This window comes from Macaca mulatta, chromosome 13, assembly GCF_049350105.2.
Source record: "Macaca mulatta isolate MMU2019108-1 chromosome 13, T2T-MMU8v2.0, whole genome shotgun sequence".
Classification (NCBI taxonomy): domain Eukaryota; kingdom Metazoa; phylum Chordata; class Mammalia; order Primates; family Cercopithecidae; genus Macaca; species Macaca mulatta.
The window spans coordinates 85,291,002-85,314,558 of NC_133418.1; the positions used below are offsets into that span (position 1 = coordinate 85,291,002).

Below are 23,557 nucleotides of genomic sequence, written 5' to 3' on the forward strand. Positions count from 1 at the left end.
AGGAGTAACAAGACATCTTTTCAATGGCAGTCATCTCCTGAATAATAAAAACACCCATACCTTAAAGCATGACCCTGGCCCAGCATGGTGGCTCATGCCTGTAGTCCCAGCACTTTGGGAGGCAGAGGCAGGCAGATCATGAGATCAGGAGTTTGAGACCAGCCTGGCCAACATGGTGAAACCCAGTCTCTACTAAAGATACAAAAAATTACCAGGCATGGTGGCACGTGCCTGTAATCCCAGCTACTCAGGAGGCTGAGGCAGGAGAATCACTTGAACCCAGGAGGCAGAGGTTGCAGTGAGCCAAGGTCACACAATTGCACTGAGTAACAGGGTGAGACTCCATCTCAAAAAAAAAAAAAAAAAAATAAAGCATGGCACTATGGGTGTAGGCTCATTAAAATTTTGTTGATTAAAGATTAAGATTCAGTTGTTAGACAAATGTTATTAATAATAAGACTCAGGTGACAGCTCAGTCATAAGAAAAGTCAATTTGTTTTACTCTGACCCATTGCCAAACAGCCACATGACAAATCCGATTGTTTTATAAATATTTATTTAGAGTTACTATGTACCAATCAGATCTGTACAAAACCATCCCTCTAAATTCAAGCAAAATCCTTACCTCTCTGTGCCATGATCACCTGAGTTGCTCCACGTCTGGGAGCTTCCTGATTTCCCACCCGTGCCACGTCGGGAAGAGGCCCAGGAAAGGATGCTGTGCCCACGTCCCCTTGGGTTCTTTCCAACCAGTCTGCAAGAACAGAATTTGTCCTTTTAATCAATTCACAGTAGGCAGCCTTTTACCCTACACCTAAATATGCTAATAGAAGGATGCCTGACATGTCTACACAACATAAATATCTTCAACCACATCCAGGGAATTGTTCCAAAGTTAATTGAAGGGTGGTGGGTAGGGAGGGGCTACACAGTTTCATTTAAACAACTGTATACTTTTGTACTGAGAACAATTCCCCACTCTGTTTTACAGCTGAGAAACCTGAGACCTAGAAAACAGTGATTTACCTAGAATTAATGGCCTGCTTGGGGATAGAATCCCTATTTGACTCCTTCTGAAGTTTTGCCCTAACTACTTGTGTCGTTTAGAGCACATAAACCAACTTCCCTAAACCTCAATTAGTTTTTCTGAAAATAAGGATACCGCATTACAGGTTTGTTGTATTATTCAAGGTGTGAAAAGTGCTTTGTAAGCTGTAAAATAGGAAACGAATAATAGCACATTATTGGTAGTACAATTACACTGATAGAAGAAAAGGGCCAGCCCAATAAACAGTTTGGACTTAATAGTCTCATCTTCTCTCAGAAGATATAACACATATCCTAGAAATACAGTCATGTACCACATAACATTCGATCAAGGATTCACTGCATATAGATGGTCCCATAAGATTATAATGGAGCCGAAAACTCCTGTCACCTAGTGAGCTTGTAGCCATCATAACCATTACTCCCGTGTTTGTGGTGATGCTGGTGTAAAGAAACTGACTGCACTGTCACTTGTATTAAAGTATAGCACATACAATTATGTACAGCGCATAATACTCGATACTAAATCACTGTTACTGGTGTATGTACTTACTACACTTTTTATCCTTATTTTGGAGTGTATTCCTTCTACTTATAAATAAAAAACAAACAAACAAACAAAATGTTAACTGTAAAACTGCCTCGGGCAGGTCCTTCAGGAGTCATCCAGAAGAAGGCATTGTTACCATAGGAGGTGACAGCTCCATGCCTGTTACTGCCCCTGAAGACCTTCCAGGGCGACAAGATGCGGAGGTGGAAGACAGTGATATTGATGATCCTGACCCTGTGTAGGGCTAGGCTAATGTGTGTGTTTGTGTCTTAGTTTTTAACAAAGAATTTAACAAGTAAAAAAACAATAAAAATCTATGGAAGAAAGCTTCTTGAATAAGGATATAAGAAAGTACTTTGCACAGCTATACAAAAGTACTTTGCGTCTGTTTTAAGCTAAGTGTTATTACAAAAGTTAAACCGTTTTTTAAAAAGTTGATAAAGTAAAAAGTTACAGTAAGGTTAATTTATTATTAAAGAAAAAAGAAATTTTTGTGTACATTGAGTGTCACCTAAGTGCACAGTCTATAAAGTCTGCAGTAGTGTACAGTAATATCTTAGGTCTTCACACTCACTCACTACTCCCTCACCAACTCACCCAGAGCAACTTCCAGTCCTGCAAGCTCCATTCATGGTAAGTGCCCTATACAGGTACCATTTTTTATCTTTAATATTATATTTTTACTGTACCTTTTCTATGTTTAGATACTGAAATAGTTACCACTGGGTTACAATTAGCTACTGTATTCAGTAAAGTAACATGTCTACAGGTTCACAGCCTAGCGACAATAGGCTATAGCATATAGCCTAGGTGTGTGGTAGGCTATACCAACTACATTCAACAGGTACATTCGATGATGTTTGTGCAAGGGTGAAATCGCCTAACAATGTATTTCTCAGAACATATCCCAGTTTTTAAGCAACACATGACTTTACACTTTCATGATGAAATGTTTCATCCAACAGCCTAGAGCTACCATAGAACCTCTGTCTTTAGCTATGGATTTGTGCTTTTTGGCTATTATGTAATCCCAGGATTACTCTGGGAATTTTGACTGAAACTTTTTAGTTATTTAATCTCCTTTTTCAAATGTATATTTAGTTGCAGAAGTAATATCTATTAATTGCAAACTTTCTATACTACAGAAATGTAGAAAGCCAAAGTGCTGGTCCTGGCCGGGAACCGTGGCTCACACCTGTAATCCCAGCACTTTGGCAGGCCGAGGCGGGCAGATCACCTGAGTTCAGGAGTTCGAGACCAGTCTGGCCAACATGGTGAATCCCTGTCTCTACTAAAAGTACAAAAATTAGCCAGGTGTGGTGGCGGGTGCCTGCAATTCCAGCTACTCAGGAGGCTGAGGCATAAGAATCACTTGAACCCAGGAGGCAGAGATTGCAGTGAGCCGAGATCATGCCACTGCACTCCATCCTGGGCCAAGAGCAAGACTCTGTCTCAAAAAAAAAAAAAAAAAAAAAACCCCAAAGTGCTTGTCCTTCTTTTACCTGGTCCAACTCCACTTTCCAAAGGTAACACTGTAACCCTGGTTCACACACACGGTGTTTTAAAACACAGAAATGAGATCCTATGTATATATGCACACATATACATATATATGCCATTTGATGCTTTCCCTTAGCAATCTATGATGGACACTTTTATCCGTATAAAGCCGCCTAGCTGTTTTTCACAGCTACATAATACTCCATTGCAAAACTGCATCATAATTCAGCAGTTCCCAACCTTTTTGGCACTAGGTACCAGTTTCACGGAAGACAATTTTTACACAGGACAGGGGGCAGGGGTTCAGGATGATTCAAGCACATTACATTTATTGTGCACTTTATTTCTATTATGATTTCATACTCACCATGATGTAGAATCAGTGGGAGCCCTGAGCTTGTTTTCCTGCAATTAGACGGTCCCATCTGGAAGTGATGGGAGACAGTGACAGATCATTAGGCATCATTAGATTCTCATAAGGAGCATGCAACCGAGATCCCTTGCGTGTGCAGTTCACAATAGGGTTCGTGCTCCTACGATAATCTAATGTCTGCCGCTGATCTGACAGGAGGCGGTGCTCAGGCAGTAATGCTGGCCTGCCGGCAGCTCACCTCCTACTCTATGGCCAGTTCCTAACAGGCCACAGACCAGTACTGGCCTGGGGGTTGGGGACCCCTGTCATAATTTATGACCCCCTCCAATTTATCTGGTTTCCAATTTGTCTTTTTATTTATTTATTTATTTATTTATTTATTTATTTATTTATTTGAGGCAGGGTCTCACTTGGTCACCCAGGCTGGAGTGCAGTGGCTTGATCATGGCTTACTGCAGCCTCAACCACCTGGGCTCAGGTGATCCTCCCACCTCAGCCTCCCCAGTAGCTGGAACCACAGGTGTGCACCACCATGTCTGGCTAATTTCTGTATTTTTTGTAGAGATGGGGTTTTGCCATGTTGCCCAGGCTGGTCTAAAACTGGGCTCAACTGACCCACCTGCCTCAGCCTCCCAAAGTGCTGGGATTACAGATGTGAGCCACTGCGCCCAGCCAATTTGTCATTCTTCTACATCATGCTGTAATTAACTTCTTTGTGTGTGTGTATTTGTGGACACTTGAGTATTTGTGTGGAACTGATTCCTAGAAGTCAAAGAGTAAACACCTTCAGGAGAGCTCAGAGAACCCAGACTTTGGTGTTTTCACTTTAAGTAACCATTTTGATTTTCATCATTCTTTTATCACCAACTATGCCTCCATGCAGACAATTGCACACAAGTCCAAGGCAGATACAGTATAGATCGTGCAGAGTTAGGAATGGCACTAGAATAGAGCCCATTGTGTAGGTTGAGGAGGGGTTATCTGGCATGCTCTGCAGGGTGACTCAGCCCTCACATCCATTGCCTCTAACCCTGCCAAATCTGCATTCCTTCTGACAAACCGCATCTGTGTGTACAATGAAACTTTTGACCCCACCAGCCTAGGGTTGCTTTAAATATACCAACGAGGTCATGTCACAGTTAGTGCGCATTCATAAATGACTTTGTAATGAACAAAAAAAGAGAAGCTCAAACTTCTACTCTGCAAATATGTCAGACTCAGTCTCCATTTGGAATCACGGAACATCAATCTCTCACCAGCCAGGCAAGGTTCTGCCCAGCAGGCTGCTCACCACTCTAGCATCTCTCAGCTCCCACAGTCCCAGCCCATGCATCTGAATTCCAACTCCTGGGAAAATGCTGGAACAAATCCCAACTTTCAGAGTTGTCTTTAGCTTCGAGAAAATATTTTCAGAGATCTAGTTGTATTTACTGAACATTCATGGACTAATTCCTAATGCATCTAATTTTTTAGACCAACTGTAATTCACCTGTTACATTTGGACTTTTGGCTGTGCTATAGTTTTCCTAAATTGAAATATTTCTTTTGCTCAAAGATCTCCCTGGTGTTCAAAAGCAAAATTGGTTTCCTGTAAAAGCTTGGCATCACTATCATTAATTAACAGAAAGCAGAATGCCTCTGTGTGTTTACCTTCACAAAGCGTATCCATGCAATGCATTTCTTTCCCAGAGGCATAGTTCATTCCTATATACCAGAAATTAAGAAAGCATTAAAAAAAGGCATGTCTTTTACGAGCAGGGAAGTTTTGAGAAGCAGACTACTGTATTTCATGAAAGGACACCAGACACAGGGGTGTGAAAATTAAATAGAGCCTCACTCTATGAGAAAGTAAATTATGTTATATTGTTCACTTTATCTGATACTACTTTTCTGTGGTTTGATCCAATTTGCCAAAGAATATATGGGCTGATCATCCAGCTAGTTATTAGCTATTCATTGGTTAGTTTTATGGTTGATTTGACTTGGTAGTAATTCAAGGTAGAAACGTGTGTGTATGTGTGTGTGTGTGTGTGTGTAAGATTTTATCACTAGTTATAACTCCAAGGATTCGTAGAAAGAGTTTAAAGTTAGAATTCTTTTAAAATGTGTTGTGTATATATATATATTCCATTGTGTGTGTATACATACATAACGGAATATTATTCAACCATAAAAAGAAGGAAATTTTCAACAACATGAATGAACCTGGGAAACATTATGCTAAGCGAAATAAGCCAGATGCAGAAGGACAAATACTGCATGCTCTCACCTGTATGTGGAATCTAAAATAAAACTCACAGAAGCAGACAGTAAAATGGTGGTTGCCAAGGGCACAGGGGTGAGGGTAGGAGGAGGAAATAGGGAGATGTTTGTCAAAGGGTATAAAATAGTTTCAGCTAGGTAAGATGAATGGGTCCTGGAGATCTAATGTACATCATGATGACTGTGTTTAATACTGTAGTGTACACTTGAAATTTGCTAAAATGGTAGATCTTAAATGTTCTTATCACAAATAAAAGGAAAAAGAGAATGGCAGCTATGTGAGGTGATAGATATGCTAGCAGTTTCATTGTGGTAATCATTTCACAACGTATGCGTATATCAAAACATCAAGTTGCATACCTTGAATATGTACAACTCAAACTTGTCAATTACAGCTCAATAAAGCTGAAAAAAAGAATTCTTTTAAAGACTGATGCTGGAAGGTGAGACTAAAACAAATGTTCTCTGTGTGGTTTATGTTTCCGTCAGCATGATTTGAGTCATGAAATATCTAAACTCATGAGTCATTTTGTAATATTAGTTACATTTCTATATGCATTAGATGATTTTTCGTCATAGTGACTTCTGGATATGCCCTTAAAGTCTGGAACCACGTTTTATAGTATTTTTGCCTCGGTGACCTTTATAACAAAGTTAGGGATGTAAGTAATGTTGATAAGTACTAGACATTTGATAAACACTTGCTGACTTTAATTAGAGATGATTTCTTCCCCCCATTATTTATGTTCTATGATCAAAAACATAAAATAATTTAATGTAAAAATTCTCAGAATGTTTCAGGCTTGTCACTCAGAAGAAGCAGGAGGCACAGTGGGGCTGCAGTGGAAGGAAATAGCCTCGTTGGCAGTCCTCTTTTCTTTCCCCCTTCTGTTGAGAGCAGGGCCAGAGCCAAACAGAGCAATGCCATGTGTCCTGGGAGCAGTGAGTAACATCAATTCTATTAAATTGAAAATGGGACACAGCCCAGACTCTGGCAGGCAGGCAGTCTGCTAGGGCCTTGGCAGCAAAGGGCAGGCAGGGATGGGCACGGTGAACCAGACTATAAGCCAGGCCAGTTGCAAACTTTAAGGTCCTGCGTCCAGTCTGACAGGTGCCACTCACTGTCCTGTAAAAGGGTAACAAGACCTGCAAGATTCTCCTCCTGCCACCTGCCCTCTGCTCCATCCCTGCCTGCACTCTGTGTTCACCAACCATTCATTTCAGCTCCAGTCTCAACCTTGCACCTCTGTCTACCTGTGCTTTTGGACAGCAAACCCATCATTTTACCTCTAGGCTCATGGCGTTTCTTCTCCTTCTTTGTTTGGTAATACTTAACTGCTTTTTTTTTCTTTTCTTTTCTTTTTTTTTAAGACCAACTCTCACTCTGTTGCCCAGGCTGGAGTGCAGTGGCAGTAACTCGGCTCATTGCAACCTCCGCCTCCCAGGTTCAAGCAATTGTCCTGTCTCAGCCTCCCAAGTAGCTGGGACTACAGGTGCACACCACCACACCCAGCTAATTTTTATATTTTTAGTAGAGACGGGGTTTCACCATCTGGTCCAGGCTGGTCTCAAACTCCTGGCCTCAAGTGATCTGCCTGTCTTGGCTTCCCAAAGTGCAAGGATTATAAGTGTGAGCCACTGCACCCAGCCCTTAACTGCTTTTCTAGAATCATGAGCACCGTGATCCCTCTAGCCTATCTTCAGGACTCACTTCTGTAACTGGCTCCACAGGCAGCCTGAGCATTCAGCCCAACATTCCCAGCTTATCGTTTGCCCTTGATTCTGAAAACAGAAGGAGTCAGACTCAGTCTTACAGCATACTCCTCAAAGGACATAGTGAAGTCAGGCCTAATTGAGAGTAGATACATGAAGCTTCTTCTCAGAGAGAGGACCACAGTGGCAAGGGATTCTTATGGCAGACTCAATTTTAGTGTCAGGAAGCAGGTTACTGGGTAGCACTGGGCGATGAAGGCCTGACACTGAGGAAGTGCTCAGGGACCTTGTCACTGGACATCCAGGCTGGGGGCGTGAAAAAATTCCAGAGGTAAGGCGACTATATAATACTTCCTGCCAGCATGGATTTTGTAACTGAGGAGGACATGAGGTTGGGATCATTTTAAGGTACAAGAAGTAAGTAATGTGGATGCCTCTTGGGGGACTCACAGACTTACAAAATGACTATTTCTAGTACAGTAGAGTAAAACAGACAGAAGAAGATCTTTATTTCCCTTTTGGAACTCACAGGTTCCAAGTTGGATGACAACTTTTTCAATAGAGCAGGTAGTTCAAAGGAAATATTCAGGCTGGGGAGAAGCCCTGCTGGTTATGAAGTAACATTTGAATTCATGCACCAAAATCAAAAGGTGTCCTCCCAAAACTGTGTGTCAGTAATTTAATCCTCCACACTGTGTAATCTGATTTGCCACCGTAAGTCAATGCAATAATCACAGCAGCAAATGCTTAAATATGTGCTCCAAACCTGGATAATTGCCCAGGAGCAAAATGCATCCAAGGATACAATATACTGACATTTAATAAAAGTTTGCATTATATTTGCAACCTGCTGGGATTTAATTTTCTTGAGTTCAATATTTTATAAAACAATAGAAAACTATTACAAGTATCTTGTGCCATTCAGAAACTACTGATTATGAGCCTGGTTCTGGGTCACATTGCAAGAGATCAAATCTCAATTTACTAGTTGTCTGACCAACAAATTACTCAGTCTACCTGTCCCTCAGGTTTCTCACCAGTTAAACAGGGATAATAGTAGAATCTACTTAGCATGACTGTTGTGAGGATTAGTGAAACCACTGCCTGGCACATAGTGAGTACTCAGTATAAGTTAGCTATGTTTATTATTTTTTGAAGTGGAACCAGCCTGTCCCCTCTTCTTGCTTTGTTTGCTTGCTTGCTTCAAGTAACTGTACAAAAGTCTACGTTTCTCAAGTTTGTTTCCAATTTTCTTTCAAATAAACTCTTTTTAAGCAGAGGAGAATTCTACCAATTGCAGACTTCAACAAGGAGAATTTGAAATTGTGTGGACCTAGAATATAAGCAAGGGTCTATCGGAACCAAATACCATCACAGAGAAAGCTGGCTTTAAGGCAAACTTTAAAACTGGCACAGACTTCTGAGTTCCAGATCTGATAGGATTTCCACAGAGCACAAGGTAAGAGAGAGCTGATAAACAATGTAATGCAACAATATTGTTATGTCTACTTCTGCCCTCTCCACTGTATGCCTCGTAATAGCAAGAAAAATGTGACATTTGCTTTTTTATCCTGGGAGGCTAATGGAATGTCAAGAACCTAGAAGGCATTCAGTGATGCTGGTTGGTTGTTTAAATGAATGAAATTGGAAATGAACCATATACTTGCCATGGATCTAATAGTGCCTCCTTTCTTTATGTATGCTAGCACTTGATCAGAGCAGGGCACTTGTGAAAATCACGCTGGCTGAAGACATGTTTTGCGGAATTTTTTTGTAAAATTCTGTTGAGGGCTTTATTTTTATTCCTGGCTCTTTAATTATTTAAGTAGGATATGGTATGAAATGGACAAGAATATGTAATAATAATCATAGCTTTCATTTACTGAAAGTTTAAATGTACTAAGCACCGTGCTAAGCACAATACATTTACTCTTTATAGCAAGTCTGGGCTACAGCTATTACTATTGTACCAGTTTTACAGATGATGAAAATGGAGAACGTAAAGATTGAGTGAGATTTCCCAAGATCAAACAACAAACAAGCAGCTAACACAGACACGGAACCCAGTTTCATCGATACCAAAAGGCCACTACACTGCTTTCAACCACCACAGTGCATTAAACTCTCTAACATCACAAAATAGCAGAGACTGGCCAGGTGCGGTGGCTCACAACTATAATCCCGGCACTTTAGGAGGCCAAGGTAGGTGGATCACTTGAGCTCAGGGGTTAAAACCAGCCTGGAGAACATGGTGAAACCCTGTCTCTACAAAAAACACAAAAATTAGCTGGGCACGGTGGCTCACGCCTGTAATCCTAGCACTTTGGGAGGCCGAGGCGGGCGGATCACGAGGTCAGGAGATGGAGACTATCCTGGCCAACATGCTGAAGCCCCATCTCTGCTAAAAATACAAAAATTAGCTGGGTGTGGTGTGCGTGCCTGTAATCCCAGCTACTCAGGAGACTGAGGCAGGAGAATCACTTGAACCAGGGAGTTGGAGGTTGCAGTGAGCCGAGATCGTGCCACTGCACTCCAACCTGGTGACAGAGTGAGACTCCATCTCAAAAAAAAAAAAAAAAAAATTAGCTGGCATGGTAGCGCATGCCTGTCATCCCAGATACTTGGGAGGCTGAGGTGGGAGGATGACTTGAGCCCGGGAGTTCAAGGTTGCAGCGAGCTATGATAATGCCATTGTACTCCAGCCTGAGCGACAGAGTGAGACCCTGTCTCAAAAATAAATAAATAAGTAAATAAATAAATAAAAATAATAGCGACTAAGAGCATCTTGCAGATGATTCAGGTAAGGAAAGTGAGGCTCAGAGGTGTGAAGTGCCTTGCCCAATACCACTCCTAATAATCCAAAATGCTTTGCTCTGTACCTATGCACTTCCTCTTTAACAAAAACAGCATTATTCTCACTTTGGTAAACCTCAGTCAGCCTCGTTACTGAATGCTAAAAAGGATTTTCTTTCCAGAAACGACTTACTCTTATTTCATAAGCTCAATCAATTCTTTTGTAATCCAAAACTATGCACCACGAATTAAATTCCATGGATCACTTGTCTAAGCACTCTTTTATTTTATTTTATTTTATTTATTTTATTTTTTTAAATTTTCCCTGCCTTCAGAATTGCCACTCAGGGCATACTGCCTAAAACAGACCCCTTTCCAGGGAGTGGGGCTAATAGAGAAAAAGGAGCAAAGCAGACAAAATTCCCATCTATTTTTACAATCAGGTCTACCATTCACCAGATGATTGCCAAGTAATAGATGTGGGTGACAACAGTTACCTGATATGGTTCAGCATCTTAACTAAGGTGCCCTTTGTGTCCAATCCATTTGTTAAAGATGCCCATACTACACTAGCCATGTGATGATTGAGTTATTGTTCACCAAGCCAGCATTTAAATAAAACCCATACATGCAGAACGCAAACCTGATTACAGCAACAATAATGCTCTCTTCAGTTTACAAGGAGGCTGCTACTCCAGGAAGTGTGTGGAACTGTTTTCCTCCAGCAGTGACAGAGGTTGGAACACAGCCCCACAACTTACTCCCGTTAGAACCAAGGGTGCCTTCCCAAAAGAGGGGGGGAAGAAGACCCTGTTTCTGGAAAAGGAGAAATGAGGGAATCTATCCAGTCCTTTTGGAATCACCAGTAGAGCCTGCTGCAGAATCATCTCATTAAAAGTGCCTTTCACCTAGCTTGTGTGTCAAAATGTAGATTAATTTTCAAATCTAGGGGATGGGTGGATGGGGTCTATGATGCTATTCTATTTTTGTGAATTTGAAATCTTACACAATGAATTGTGTGTTTGCTATTATTCTTTTTAAAGTAATCCTTTCCTTGGGAAGACGCTGCCTCAAGCCTTGTCTTAGAAACAATACTCATCCGAAGTAGAGGGCACTGGTCTTGAACTCAGAAGCCCATGACTTCTAGCACTTCAGTAACCCTCCTGGCCACACAATCCTGAGGATTCAGCCTTCTCTGATTCCCAGTCCCTTTTATATTCTCCTCCTCATTTTCTCCCATCATACTCTGGCTAGCCCTTGTCATACTATATTTTTTTTCTCTTCTTCCCCATCCCCCTAAAAATATGAGAATTCCTTAAGAGAAGGATCACAACCTATCTGATGTTGAATCCCCAGCACTTAGTACAATGTCTGTATGTAACCAGCAGTCAGTAAATACTTGCTCAGTCAAGGAATAAAGCAACTGACATTGGTTAAGTATACGTGTATTAGTAGTACCCATCTACTAGGGTTGTTGTAAAAAGTAAAAGATTCCCTTAGTACAATGATTTTGAGATCACTTAGCACAGCAAGCACTCATTTAATGATAGCTGCTCTAATAATTATCATTGTTACTATTATCATTATTATTACCAACCTATTATATGCTGTTTAATTGTCACCTGAAAAACAATGTTCATGGAGTTCTCAGTCACAATGTTATTAAGTGGCAGAATTGAAACCTAAGACCATCTGTCTCCAAAGTGCAGGCTCTTCGCTCTGTTTCATTTCTTTTTTTTTTTTTAATTAATTTAATTTTTTAAAATTTTATTTATTTATTTATTTATTTGAGATGGAGTCTCCCTCTGTCGCCCAGGCTGGAGTGCAGTGGCGCAATCTCAGCTCACTGCCAGCTCCACCTCCCAGGTTCACACCATTCTCCTGCCTCAGCCTCCCGAGTAGCTGGGACTACAGGTGCCTGCCACCACGCCCGGCTAATTTTTTGTATTTTTAGCAGAGATGGGGTTTCACCATGTTAGCCAGGATGGTTTCGATCTCCTGACCTCGTGATCCACCCGCCTCGGCCTCCCAAAGTGCTGGGATTACAGGCGTGAACCACCGCGCCTGGCCTTCGCTCTGTTTCATTTCTAACAGCACTGCCAGCCCCAACATATATTAGTCTGTAGGAGGGCCTAAAAACAGCTGAATCTCAGGGTTACCAGTTACATATTGTTATCCTACCAATAGGATGTCAGAGTCTAGATGCAGGACACCCGGCACCTTCTGTGGCAGAAAGAAGCCATCAAGCTGTTCCAAGCTGCTTGAACTCAATTTAATTCCTGAATGGACAGACAGAAACAAATAGCAGTCATTGTAGCTCATGTGATGGAAATCCATGTAGATTTATCTGGAATCTGCAGTTTTCTCTCCAAATATGCATTAGTGTTAGTATGCTGTACATATACTTTTTCTTCAGTGTTAGTTTAATCATGATTGTATTAAATCACGTGGGTGCTGCCAGTCCAACAGCACAGGTTTGGATCAAACGTTAAGAGAATGCTGGATTAAAACAATTTCCTTTTCTGTAATTTGCACTTGAAATTTCCTTTTCCCAAAGAGCTATGGATGGCAGCTGTCTCAGAAGTCAGTGTGTGCAGTAGGCTGGCTGGGCAAGAGGAGCAGTAAGAGATAATCAGGTTAGCTCTACCTGTTTTACTTACTTGCCAATCTCGGGCAAGTCATTGCATCTCTTTACTCTTCTGTTTGCCAGCCATAATAAGAGAAATAAAGCACCGACCTAGTAATAGTTGGAGTTATATGTGCAAAGTCCCTAAGCACCTATTTAAAAGATAATAAAAAGGAGTTTGTTATATATGCAAATGGTACATTATGTTGTTCCCCACATCAAGAAAGCTCGGATTTTCTAAGCATCATCTTCATAGGTCTTCCCAGCCCACCATTGAATAACCAGCATTAGTGGCCACAGTCAGTCACTTTCAGGCCAAATGCAGTCTTGGAGTCCATTTGATTCAAGAGATCAGATATGTCCTCCTTGCAATGCATTTTCCCCTGTGAATTCAGCCAGGGATTCAGGATTGGACTTTCAGGACTTGCCCACAGACACTCCTTTTCTAAATGTATCACCAAGATAAAAATTTTAATTGCATCAAACAGTCTACACTAATCCTACGTTTTTAGCTTTCTGGGGACCTTTGAGTGAAATTTGAAGTTACCTCACTGGCAAAGCAATGGAATCCCATAAAACAACAAAATGAATCATTAGTGTGGCGATGAAGAGTTAAAGGTAGGAGTGCATCAGATCCTAAAAGGTTTGCCAGCATCTTCCTTGTGCAGTGGTTTCAGCCCCTTCTCAGTGGTTGGAGCTTCCTTTAAAGAACAACAATATGAAGAATCTTAGAGAGACCAGAGGATTTCCCTCTTCAACAGCAAGCCTTCCTGGGGGATAATAGTCACCCATCCCACGTACTTTACGCATGAAATAATAAATAGGTGAATAGTGGGAAAAACAAGAGGCAGTGGAATCAAAAAGAACTGAGAATGTGGTACTTTTTACTAAGTGTTCAGAAAGCAAAAAAAAAAATTCAGGAACCAGCTTTTAAGAGCTTACTAACTCCATTGGAAAGTCTAGAAATTGGGATTAAAATGGAGTGCTGAGATAACTTCCAATGGAGTCTGCAAGCCCTTGAAACATGAACAAAAGGAAACAATAGACCAGGACACCCAGAGTAGACATGCACTCACCACTAGGAGTTAGGGAACCACTGCCAGCTCTCAACCACAGAGGAATTTGTCTCATCCTTGTGTAATGAGCAAAGGCTAAACACAATTAGCTGCACAGTGAATTGACCAGTTGAGTGAACACTGAATCAACTCTACTGGTCACATTGAGTTATCTTCAGATAACCCATTTATGTTTTCAAGCTTTGATTCAGGAACCCTAACCAGGTATTGCTTATACCAATAAAAACTTAATCTGACAGGTCCTAATTATCATCTGACACCCATGCTACATCACAGGTGGTGGACAGATCAGCCTGCCTTGGAAAAGCCTATACATTGCCTATGGCAAAGAGAAAATGTGTGATGACCACATCCAGCCTTCATGCTGCCCTACTGTGTTGGTCTCTAACAGTCCTACTGTGACTCTTTACCTAGGCTGCCCCTCTCCAATCATCTTCATTACCTGTTCCCCACCCTTTCCCTACAAATAGCAAACACTCCATTCCCTCAGTTTGCGGTAACCTAGTTAATGTAGTTTACACTACATTATAAATGTTTGACAGCCTTAATCTTTCCAGAACTTGCATTTTAAAATACAAGACCTATTAACCTCAATTGATCTTCAATTTAAAGATTTTCATAATGTATAGGTGATTTTTGAAAGTATTAGAGTGTCTTGGTCTAGGGGTACAAATTGTTAAAAGCATACCAAGCTACTTCAAGCAAAAGGGGAATCTGAATTTCATTCTTCTGTCTCCTCTCCCTGTAGACCATTGACTGCTTCTTCAACTACACGGCAGAATAAGGGTGTCCACACTTTTGAGATGCCATGTCAAAGTTTAAGAGATAGATTGGCTGTCTCTAAATACCATTTCTAATTTGCAGAGAAAGACACTGACTGATACAGCCTGAATCCCTTCAAGGCCAGATGTGGGGATGATATCGATTCATATGAATGTTAAGGCCCTACCTATGGGGAGAGAGTTTGGTTGGTGGGTCTCTCACAGACTGAACAGCCATCCTAAAAGCTGTATCTTACTAGGGGCCTTGCCTCAGACTCTAAACTGTATTTTCCACACTTCCTGATGATAGATTCATCAGACCCTTGCCTAGAGAGTCTGAATCAGTGAGTGTGGGATGGGGCCTGAGAATTTCTACTTTTAGTCGATGCATCTGGCAACTCTTATCATGAGGGAAGCTTGGGAAACCCCGTTGAATCAAACCACGGAGGCCACTGACTGCTGCAGATAAGGACATCGCTGACTAATGTAACCAAGCCCTACCATCCTGCACTCCTCAAAATGTCATGGCCTGTGATTTTCAATGAACCTCCTCTCCTCAGCCTGATATCTTAGGAGTCTTCTGTCCTGAATCATTTCAAGGTCTCGGGAAGTAATTGTGAGGAGACTCAATATTACCCACCCATCAACTTTAATAGGAGACGTATTGACTGTAAAGCGGGATTAAAAAGAAAAAGTCACCTTTCCATAAAGATTTCCCTCCCCTTCCTTAGAGATCAGGATTCCAAACTGCCTTGAAAGTAGATGAATTCAGTGTCTCCCACATTCTCCCTTCACCTCAATCCCACCATTTCAACCCTCCTGGGTATTTCGATCTCAGACATTTTATCACATGGCTTGAAAGATCAATTCATCTCTCCCAGAGCATTTCCCTAAAGGGTTGATAGGACAATAACATGTAATAAACTAAAGGCTTGGTTTTACATATTACTTTATGACTCAAATAATGTTATCCTAAGGAAAACAACGTGACGCTGGTTTATTTTTAGGTGAGGATAATCAAATAAAAGAAGACGCAAGGTGCAATTAGGGCAAGAATCAAGCAGACAACTAATCACGGCTGTTGAAGTCATTTTTTTCCCTTGTATAAAGTACAGATGAGTTGTAAAAATAAGTGTGTCACAAAATAAGAAATATGAAAGGCCAAAGAATATATGAAAAATTGTTCCACCTCAGTAAGAACACAAATTAAAAGAACAATGAGCTCAGTTTTTGCCTATCAAACTGGCAAAGACAAGAGAATAATCCCCAGTGCTGGTGAGGGTGTGGAAAGGCAGGCACTTTACCACATGGCTGGTGGGACTATGAACTGGTGCAGCTTTTCCAGAAGAAAATTGGGGTGTGTGTTTCTAAAGCCTTAAAATTGCTCATACTTCTCAACCTAGCAATTTTGCTTTTAATAATTTACCATACTTATAAGTGAGAACATGCGATACTTGGTTTTCTGTTCTCGCACTAGTTAGCTAAGCGTAATAGACTCCAGCTTCATCCATGTTCCCGCAAAAGACATGATTCTGTTCTTTTTTATGAGAGCTAAATGATGAGAACTCATGAACACAAAGAAGGGAAAACAGACACTGGGGTCTACTTGAGGGTTAAGGGTGTGAGGAGGGAGAAGAGCAGAAAAAATAACTATTGGGTACTAGGCTTAATACCTGGATGATGACATAAACTGTACAACAAACCCCTGTGACACAAGTTTATCTATATAGCAAATCTGCACCTGTACCCCAAAGCTAAAATAAAAGTTTAAAACATGATAATTTGCCCTAAAAAATAATTAAGGCTAGGTACAAATATTTATGATGGTTGTTCATAAGAACATTGAATATATTGGCAAATACCTGGATGAAAGAACATCCAGCAATAGCAATTGGTTGAGCCAACTGAGGTAGGTACATACAATGGATACTACACTGTCATGAAAAATGATGAGGCATAATTATCTTGACAAGGAAATATGTTGGCAAAATATTAAGCTAAAGATAGTTATAAAATATGTGATCTGTCGTTTATATTTAAACATTACGGTTTGAATATAAAATATTTGGCCACGCCTGCCTCACCCACGATCCATTATTTGGAATTACTTTCCACGCACAATCCCTACCAAAAGAGGCGGTTTCTTGGCTCTGTTTTAATGACAAATTGACTCTGGCTGATTGATATGAGGAGCCAATTAATATTCTGGCATTCTCTTTCTGGAGAATTGGAAATAAGAGACACAAACACCAGGCTCACACGCTTGTTGAGACGTGAACTTAAAGGATATTGTCAAATCAGGGGTGATGTGGCCATTTTCATCCACAAGCAAGCAGAGGAGTAAGCAGAGACAGCCTTGTCTTCAGAGAGGAGAGGAAGAGAACAAAGAAACAGAGAATGGTGCTACCTGAGACTCTGATGGGTAGAAGAAGAGGTGCTACTGTCTCCCTCCTCTCCCCACTTTTAAACAAGTCCCCTTTAGTTGAGCTATCTTGAGTCATATATGAGTAAACCTCCATGAATAAGTTCCAAAGATCTAGTGAACAGCATGGTAACTATAGTTAATAATACTGCATTGTATACTTGAAATTTAGTAAGAGTTGATCTTAAGTATTCTCACCACACACAAGAAAAAGGTGAAAGGTATGAGGTGATAGATGTGTTCATTAGTTTGATAGTGGTAATGATTTCACAATGTATACATATATCAAAACATCGTGTTGTGTACCCTAAATATATACAATTTTTATTTGTCCAATTATACATCAATTAAGCTGGAGAAAAATAGTAAAAATAATAAACCTCTAAGTTTACAGGTAGTGTTTCTGAAAGATGGGATTTCAGGTCAATTTTATGGTCTCAGTTCTACTTTTCAGTATTTTCTGATTGCAACATATGACACAAAATGTCAGAAAGTCTACACTCCACTCAGGACTCTGCCATTAATTGAGTGACTTGGGAAGTCATTTCATCATCTAAATTCAAGCAGAGAATTCCAGGCTTTCTGGAGAAGATAGAGAAAACTCATGGGGTTAAGACCCACAGAACTCCATATCTGCCCACCTTGTAGATGGCTTAAAACTTGAGGAAGAAAGACCAAATAATTCCTGCCCAGAGTAGCAGTTTAGATTTGACTCCTGGTTCAAGTGCTTAATGCATATGAGTTTGGGCAAATTGCTTAATGGGTTTGTATCTCAGTTTCTTATCTGTAAAATGGAATTAATTTTGATGCTCCACAGGACTATTATAAGGATTAAAATGAGATAAGTCATGTAAAGTTCTTTCCTTAGTCCCTAGAACACAAAATAAACATTGAAGAAAGTGTATCCCCAAAGGCTCTGTTCAAGGAAAGGGGATTCCTTCCTTTCCAAGAGACTGATTAATTCCCCACCTCTACACCAATGCTTCTCAAACTTCAGTGTGCAAATGAATCCCTTGGAGATGTTGCCACAATGCTGTTTCATTTAGTACGTCTGGGGGAGCTGCAGAGGGTCCGCTGAGAATTTGCACTTCCAACTAGTCCCAGGTGGTGCCAGTGCAGCTGATCTGGCAGGCTGGTAGTGTTGACAACTTTGCCTCGAAGAATACCTAACATATAAGGGTTTTTCATACCTATTATCAATATGCAAAAGAATTCATAGATGCAGGAGGCAGATAAGGGGATGGGTCCCTGGAGAATCTCCGACAGGCCTGTGCACAGGGAGAACAGGATGGAACCATGGAAGTTACCGTAGTTTGCACGGGGGAGGAGCCTGGCCTCTTCAGTTCCTGTGTGGTGGGTTGGTATTCAATCTGTGAGGTGGGAGCCTGTTAGCAGGAACCCCTCTCACTTTGCTGAGAGTTTTTTCTTTTTCCCTTTTTGCCCAATACAGTCCATTCCCCTCACCTTTCAATGTGTCTACGTGCCTAACTTTTCCTGGTCATGACACAAGAACCCAGATTTAGCAGAACTACGGGGCAGAAATTCTGCAACGGAATTAACTGTAAAGCCTTAATTGTGGGGCCTTTGGTTACTTAGATGTTCTAGTTAAGCTGGGGTTAAACACTACCGTGTTTTCAGTTTCAGCTCCTGGAGCAGTGGTTTCTAAAATATATTATTAGTTCACTTTTTGGTTTTGGTGAGTAAAGGACATAATTTAATCTTTTCTTGATGATTTATGAGGCACTTCAGACCCTTGCAATGCCTCAGGTCATTATCTAGAACATTCATTTTCATTTTCCTGTCCTAAAGATACAAGAGTTATAGGATAAGAAATTGAACTGAATTTGTTTGGATCCCAGGCATGGGCTGAACTCTTGACAGGTTTTACGTGTTTCTACTAACTCTTTAGAACGAGCGTCTTTTCTTGCCTTGTTGTGAAATAAAAAACACTATGTGGTTAATTGAAGGGCCCAATTGCACTCTGGATAGTTGAGTTATATACAATGCCGTACCATCATACCACACCAGGGACGAAGGTGGGGACCCCCTCCAAGGCCACAGCTGAGCACTAATGGGCACATCCACAGGACACATGGCACACCTTGAGAAGCCCTGGAGCCACCTTACCTCATCAGTTATGCAAACACTCCTTTCTTCTCAGTCCTGTTTTGACAAAGGATTAGGGCCATTCAAAGCAATTTTCAAATAAATAAACTCAACACTGCGGCTACTGAGCATTCACGAAAGCTGTGTTCTGCTTTGCTGCACTGGTGTCACAGAGGATTTCTGTGCCGTGGAGTGATCGTTCTTTCACAAGATCTGTTAGAAACCACGTCTTGTTCTCCTTTCTCCATTCAGTTCTGCCTGGTTCCTCCCCTCTCCTCCATTCCTCTCCCAACCCTCTCCTTCCCCCTTTCTCCTCCCTCCCAGGCATTCTTACTAAGAGAAGACCTGTGATGTTTACATTCAAGGAGAAGGCCACATCCTCTCTCCACTTCTCACTCGGGCATCCCTTGATTTCCAATCTTTGCCTCATGAAGTTTCTCTGTTAACACAAATTCTATTCTTACAGGGGAACTTGTCTCCTTTTGATGTATTTAAGGGAATTCACCATTTCTCCTGGATTTCAACTCTTTCTGAATGTCTGCAGGTCTCTGCACACACACATGCTTACCAAAGGCTGCAGACAAAGGCTCCTTCTGGGCCCTGAGATTTATCGTCTCCCCCGATCCTTCCTTTTTGACCACTGATAGACATGGGTGTGGGTGTTTGCTTGTATAACTCTGTATCATCACCAACACCGATCCAAGACAAACACAAATCTAACTCCAGAAGCGAAGAATGATGTTGATCGATTCTATCCAATAAAAAAAAATTAATGCCAGAAAAATATGTAATTTGTTTTCTAGTAACTACTTTTTTTTTTTTTTTGAGACAGGGTCTTACTCTGTCACCTAGGCTGGAGGGCAGTGGTGTGATCTCAGCTCACTGCAGCCTTGTCCTCCTGGGCTCAAGCAATCCTTCCACCTCAGCTTCTCAAGTAGCTAGGACTACAGGCACGTGCCACCATGCCCAGCTAATTGTATTTTTTGTAAAGACAGGGTTTCACCAAGTTGCCCAGGCTAGTCTCAAACTCCTGGGCTCGAGTGATCCTCCCACCTTGGCCCCCCAGAGTGCTGGGACTATAGGAGTGAACCGCTGCACCTGGACTTACTTTTTTTTAAAAAAAAAAAAAGAAAAAGAAAAAGTAAAAAGAAGCAGGTAAAATTAACTTTAATATACTTTAATCCAATATATTAAAATTTTGACATATTCAATGTAAAAAAAATTGTCAACAAATTGAATGTAAAAAAAATTGCCAGTGAGACAGATATTTTACATTCTTTTTTTCATCCTAAGTCTTTGCAATCCAGTGTGTATATTACAGTAGCTGTGCATCTCAGCTGGGGCCAGCCCCATGCCAGAGCTCAATAGCCACATATGGCTACTACTCCCACCACCCGACGGAGAAGAATATAGGTCTTCAGTGTGATTTTCTTGGAGGAGCAGGGCAAGATTTTTCACAGCACATATAAAGGCTACATCATGAAAACTCTTTTCAGATGACTCTCTCCAAAGTTTCCCACTCAAGGCAACTGCTAAGAATCTCTCACCCCACTTATCCCACTTATCCCAAGTCACCTCACTGCTTGGCCCTACTCTCCCCTTTTCCCTCCTCCTTCTCCACTGCCATTCCTGCCCCAGCCCCTGATACCCAGACCTCTTCTCCAACTACTTTTACTCCAGGAATTAGTCCTCCTAGAATTGTAGTGCATAAAATTGTTTTATTCGCTTATTCTTAGAGGTTCACAGTTCAGCTGGCACCAGCTTGCCATTCTCCCAGATTTCTTGTGGGGGCCATGCCTGGATGAGCACAAGTGATCCCCAGGCGGGAACAGATGAACCACTCTTCAGATGCACGGGGACTTCACCAAGGCAACCGAGTCTGCCTGCAGTGAAAACGCTCCTGTTAACCAGCCCACTCTTCAGAGCCTTCTTGGGACTGCTGCCAGCACTGCAGCACTATCGGGAGAGGTAATAGGAAGAGAAAGGATTTCTGCTCCATGGTAAACACTGTTTCCTCCCTGAGACTCCTGAGGGTCTTAGGAATTAGACAGTAGGGGAACTCCGATGCAAAGCAATACTCCCTGGACCCCATTTTTATTATATTTAGCTGTAGGGGCTACAGAATTAATTTTTAATTAATTGAGGTCTGTGTGCACAGCATTTCTGTCAACACCAATTATAGCTACTCTTTGCTTCTCTAAGACTCACATGTGCTGTCCTCCAAAGACCACACAGGTTGAGTTACATCTTCTGGTGATGGCAAAGGATTTGTGCATGTTTGGCACTATCCCCCCACCCCAAGATTCCTTATGAAATTCATGGTTTTGGATCATTTGGTTGGGATGAAAATAGCAAACTTTTATCATAAGACAGATCCTCTATCCGGGGAGAATGGACATATAATATCTAGATTAGTAGCCCTGACCTTCTTAAGACACTATAGGAGCTAACTGAATGAACCCACACGATTACAATATCCACATAAAAGAAATGATTGAACTACCCAGGATCTACCTCAAAATGACCCAGATTTTTATGGGAATCAAAACCAATCCAGAATCTCCAAGGTCATCCAGATCAAGAGAGGCCTACGGCCAATCTGCTGAACTTCTGACATTTTCTAAACCAATTCATTACCGGGAGAAATGGTTTGTCCAGAGAGATCATGAATTTGATCAGCATTCGGTTTAGCCACTTTAACTTCATATGAATCACTCAGAGAAATCCTGGCTGAAGACCTGGCTACTCTTGAAACACCCACTTGTATCTAAATATTAAAAAACATCTAAGAAATATCAATTGTTCTTTTCATTTTCCCCCAGCTGAATCGAGTCATTCCAACACTAAATAGCTTTTTAATATCTTTGACACACTCCTCCTTCTATGTCTGCCAATATTATAATGTATTATTTGGCTGATGATTTTCTCATTTCTTTTCTCAACTTGGCAGCCAGAAATGCTTCTCTCGAATTGGCAGAAGTTGAAGATGTCCATTCTTCCTGACTTTTGTGCCCATTTATTGCCAAAAATTCATAGTTTTTAAGATTTTAAAAAATTTCCCTGGTGTGTGTTTGTGTGTCTGTGTGTGCGTGCGTGTGTGTAGTGGTTATTATCTATAACCAGAGATTTAATACAGTATTTTCCACATTTACTCTATGGTTTAAAAAGTACCTAACTTAGGCCTCTGACTCCTTGAAATCCTCAAGAAATACTTAATTGTCAAGTGGGACAAGTTATGCAAGAATTCTATTCACAATCTAATTAACTTAAAGGGTTTTTTGTTGTTGTTAAATATAGAAGCATGTCCTCCCATGTGTGGAACGTACATCATAATTTCCTCTGAGATAGTTCATTTATGATACTTGTCTCTGCTGATCCGGATGAGTAATAATTTCAGAAAAGTTTAAGACAACTGTGGTACAGTGGAAAAGGTGTCAATAACTTGGACTCTGCCACCAGCAATTTGTGTCTTGGAAGATCGCTTAATATCCACGAACCATATTTAATTTATCTGTTAAAACATGAGATTAGATTAGATATGGTTCCCAAGGTGCGAATCCCTGGGGGCCTCCAAATCCATGAGGTTTCCAAATCCATATGTAGCATGTCTCACTCATGTAGGAATATAGGAATAGCTATTTCTTTCAAATATGTGTAATTGCTATTTTAATTCATAAAGTTTAAATTTATATAAAATGATTCTTGAATTTATAGCAGCATGTTGTCATTGTACACCTTTTCAATCCATGGATGGTATGAGTTTTAGTACAACTATGTGAGAATCCAGGAAATGTTGATGTTGAAAAGGGATTCTTATACTTGAAATAGCTTGGGAGCCTCTGTGGTATAGTGATCTGTACGATCTCTTGCAGCAGTACAATTCTATGACTAAACATTTCTATTTTGACGGGGGCCCTTCCATGCCCTAACTCAAAGGCCTCCCAGAACATGGGCAGATTTGGAGTATCCATCAACTCTCATCGTGCAAACCAGAGCTCCCTCTGGTCCTGCCACGCTCTAATTAACTCTAATAGCTCCTGCAAAAGAGAAGGAAATTCCAGATGGGGCTATTACTGTCTTAGAAGATTTCTTGGGATTCTTCTTTTCCTCATCTCTGTTTCATTTAGCTGCCAACTCGCTTCTGGCTGCATGTTTCTGGAATAGGGAATCTATAGGAATGCTGGTCGCTAAACATGAAGCCGGTAGTCCACTCTCATTTGTAACCGCAGTGTTTTAACTCAAAATGAAACATCTTTTCAAAACAGGGTCATGCAAACATTATACACAAATGACAGACCACTTCTTTTGGGAACCAACTAATTCTTTTT

General features: G+C 41.0%; 1 long non-coding RNA gene across 1 annotated transcript in view; it reads right to left on the minus strand.

The window, feature by feature from the left end:
* Nucleotides 1-638: 638 nt before the first annotated feature.
* The window catches only part of LOC114671733 (uncharacterized), a 120,297-nt gene continuing 97,378 nt past the window's right edge, over nt 639-23,557 (minus strand). Inside the window, exon 4 of the long non-coding RNA XR_013402840.1 lies at nt 639-754. This is a non-coding gene — a long non-coding RNA (uncharacterized LOC114671733). The remainder of the gene's footprint in view (nt 755-23,557) is intronic.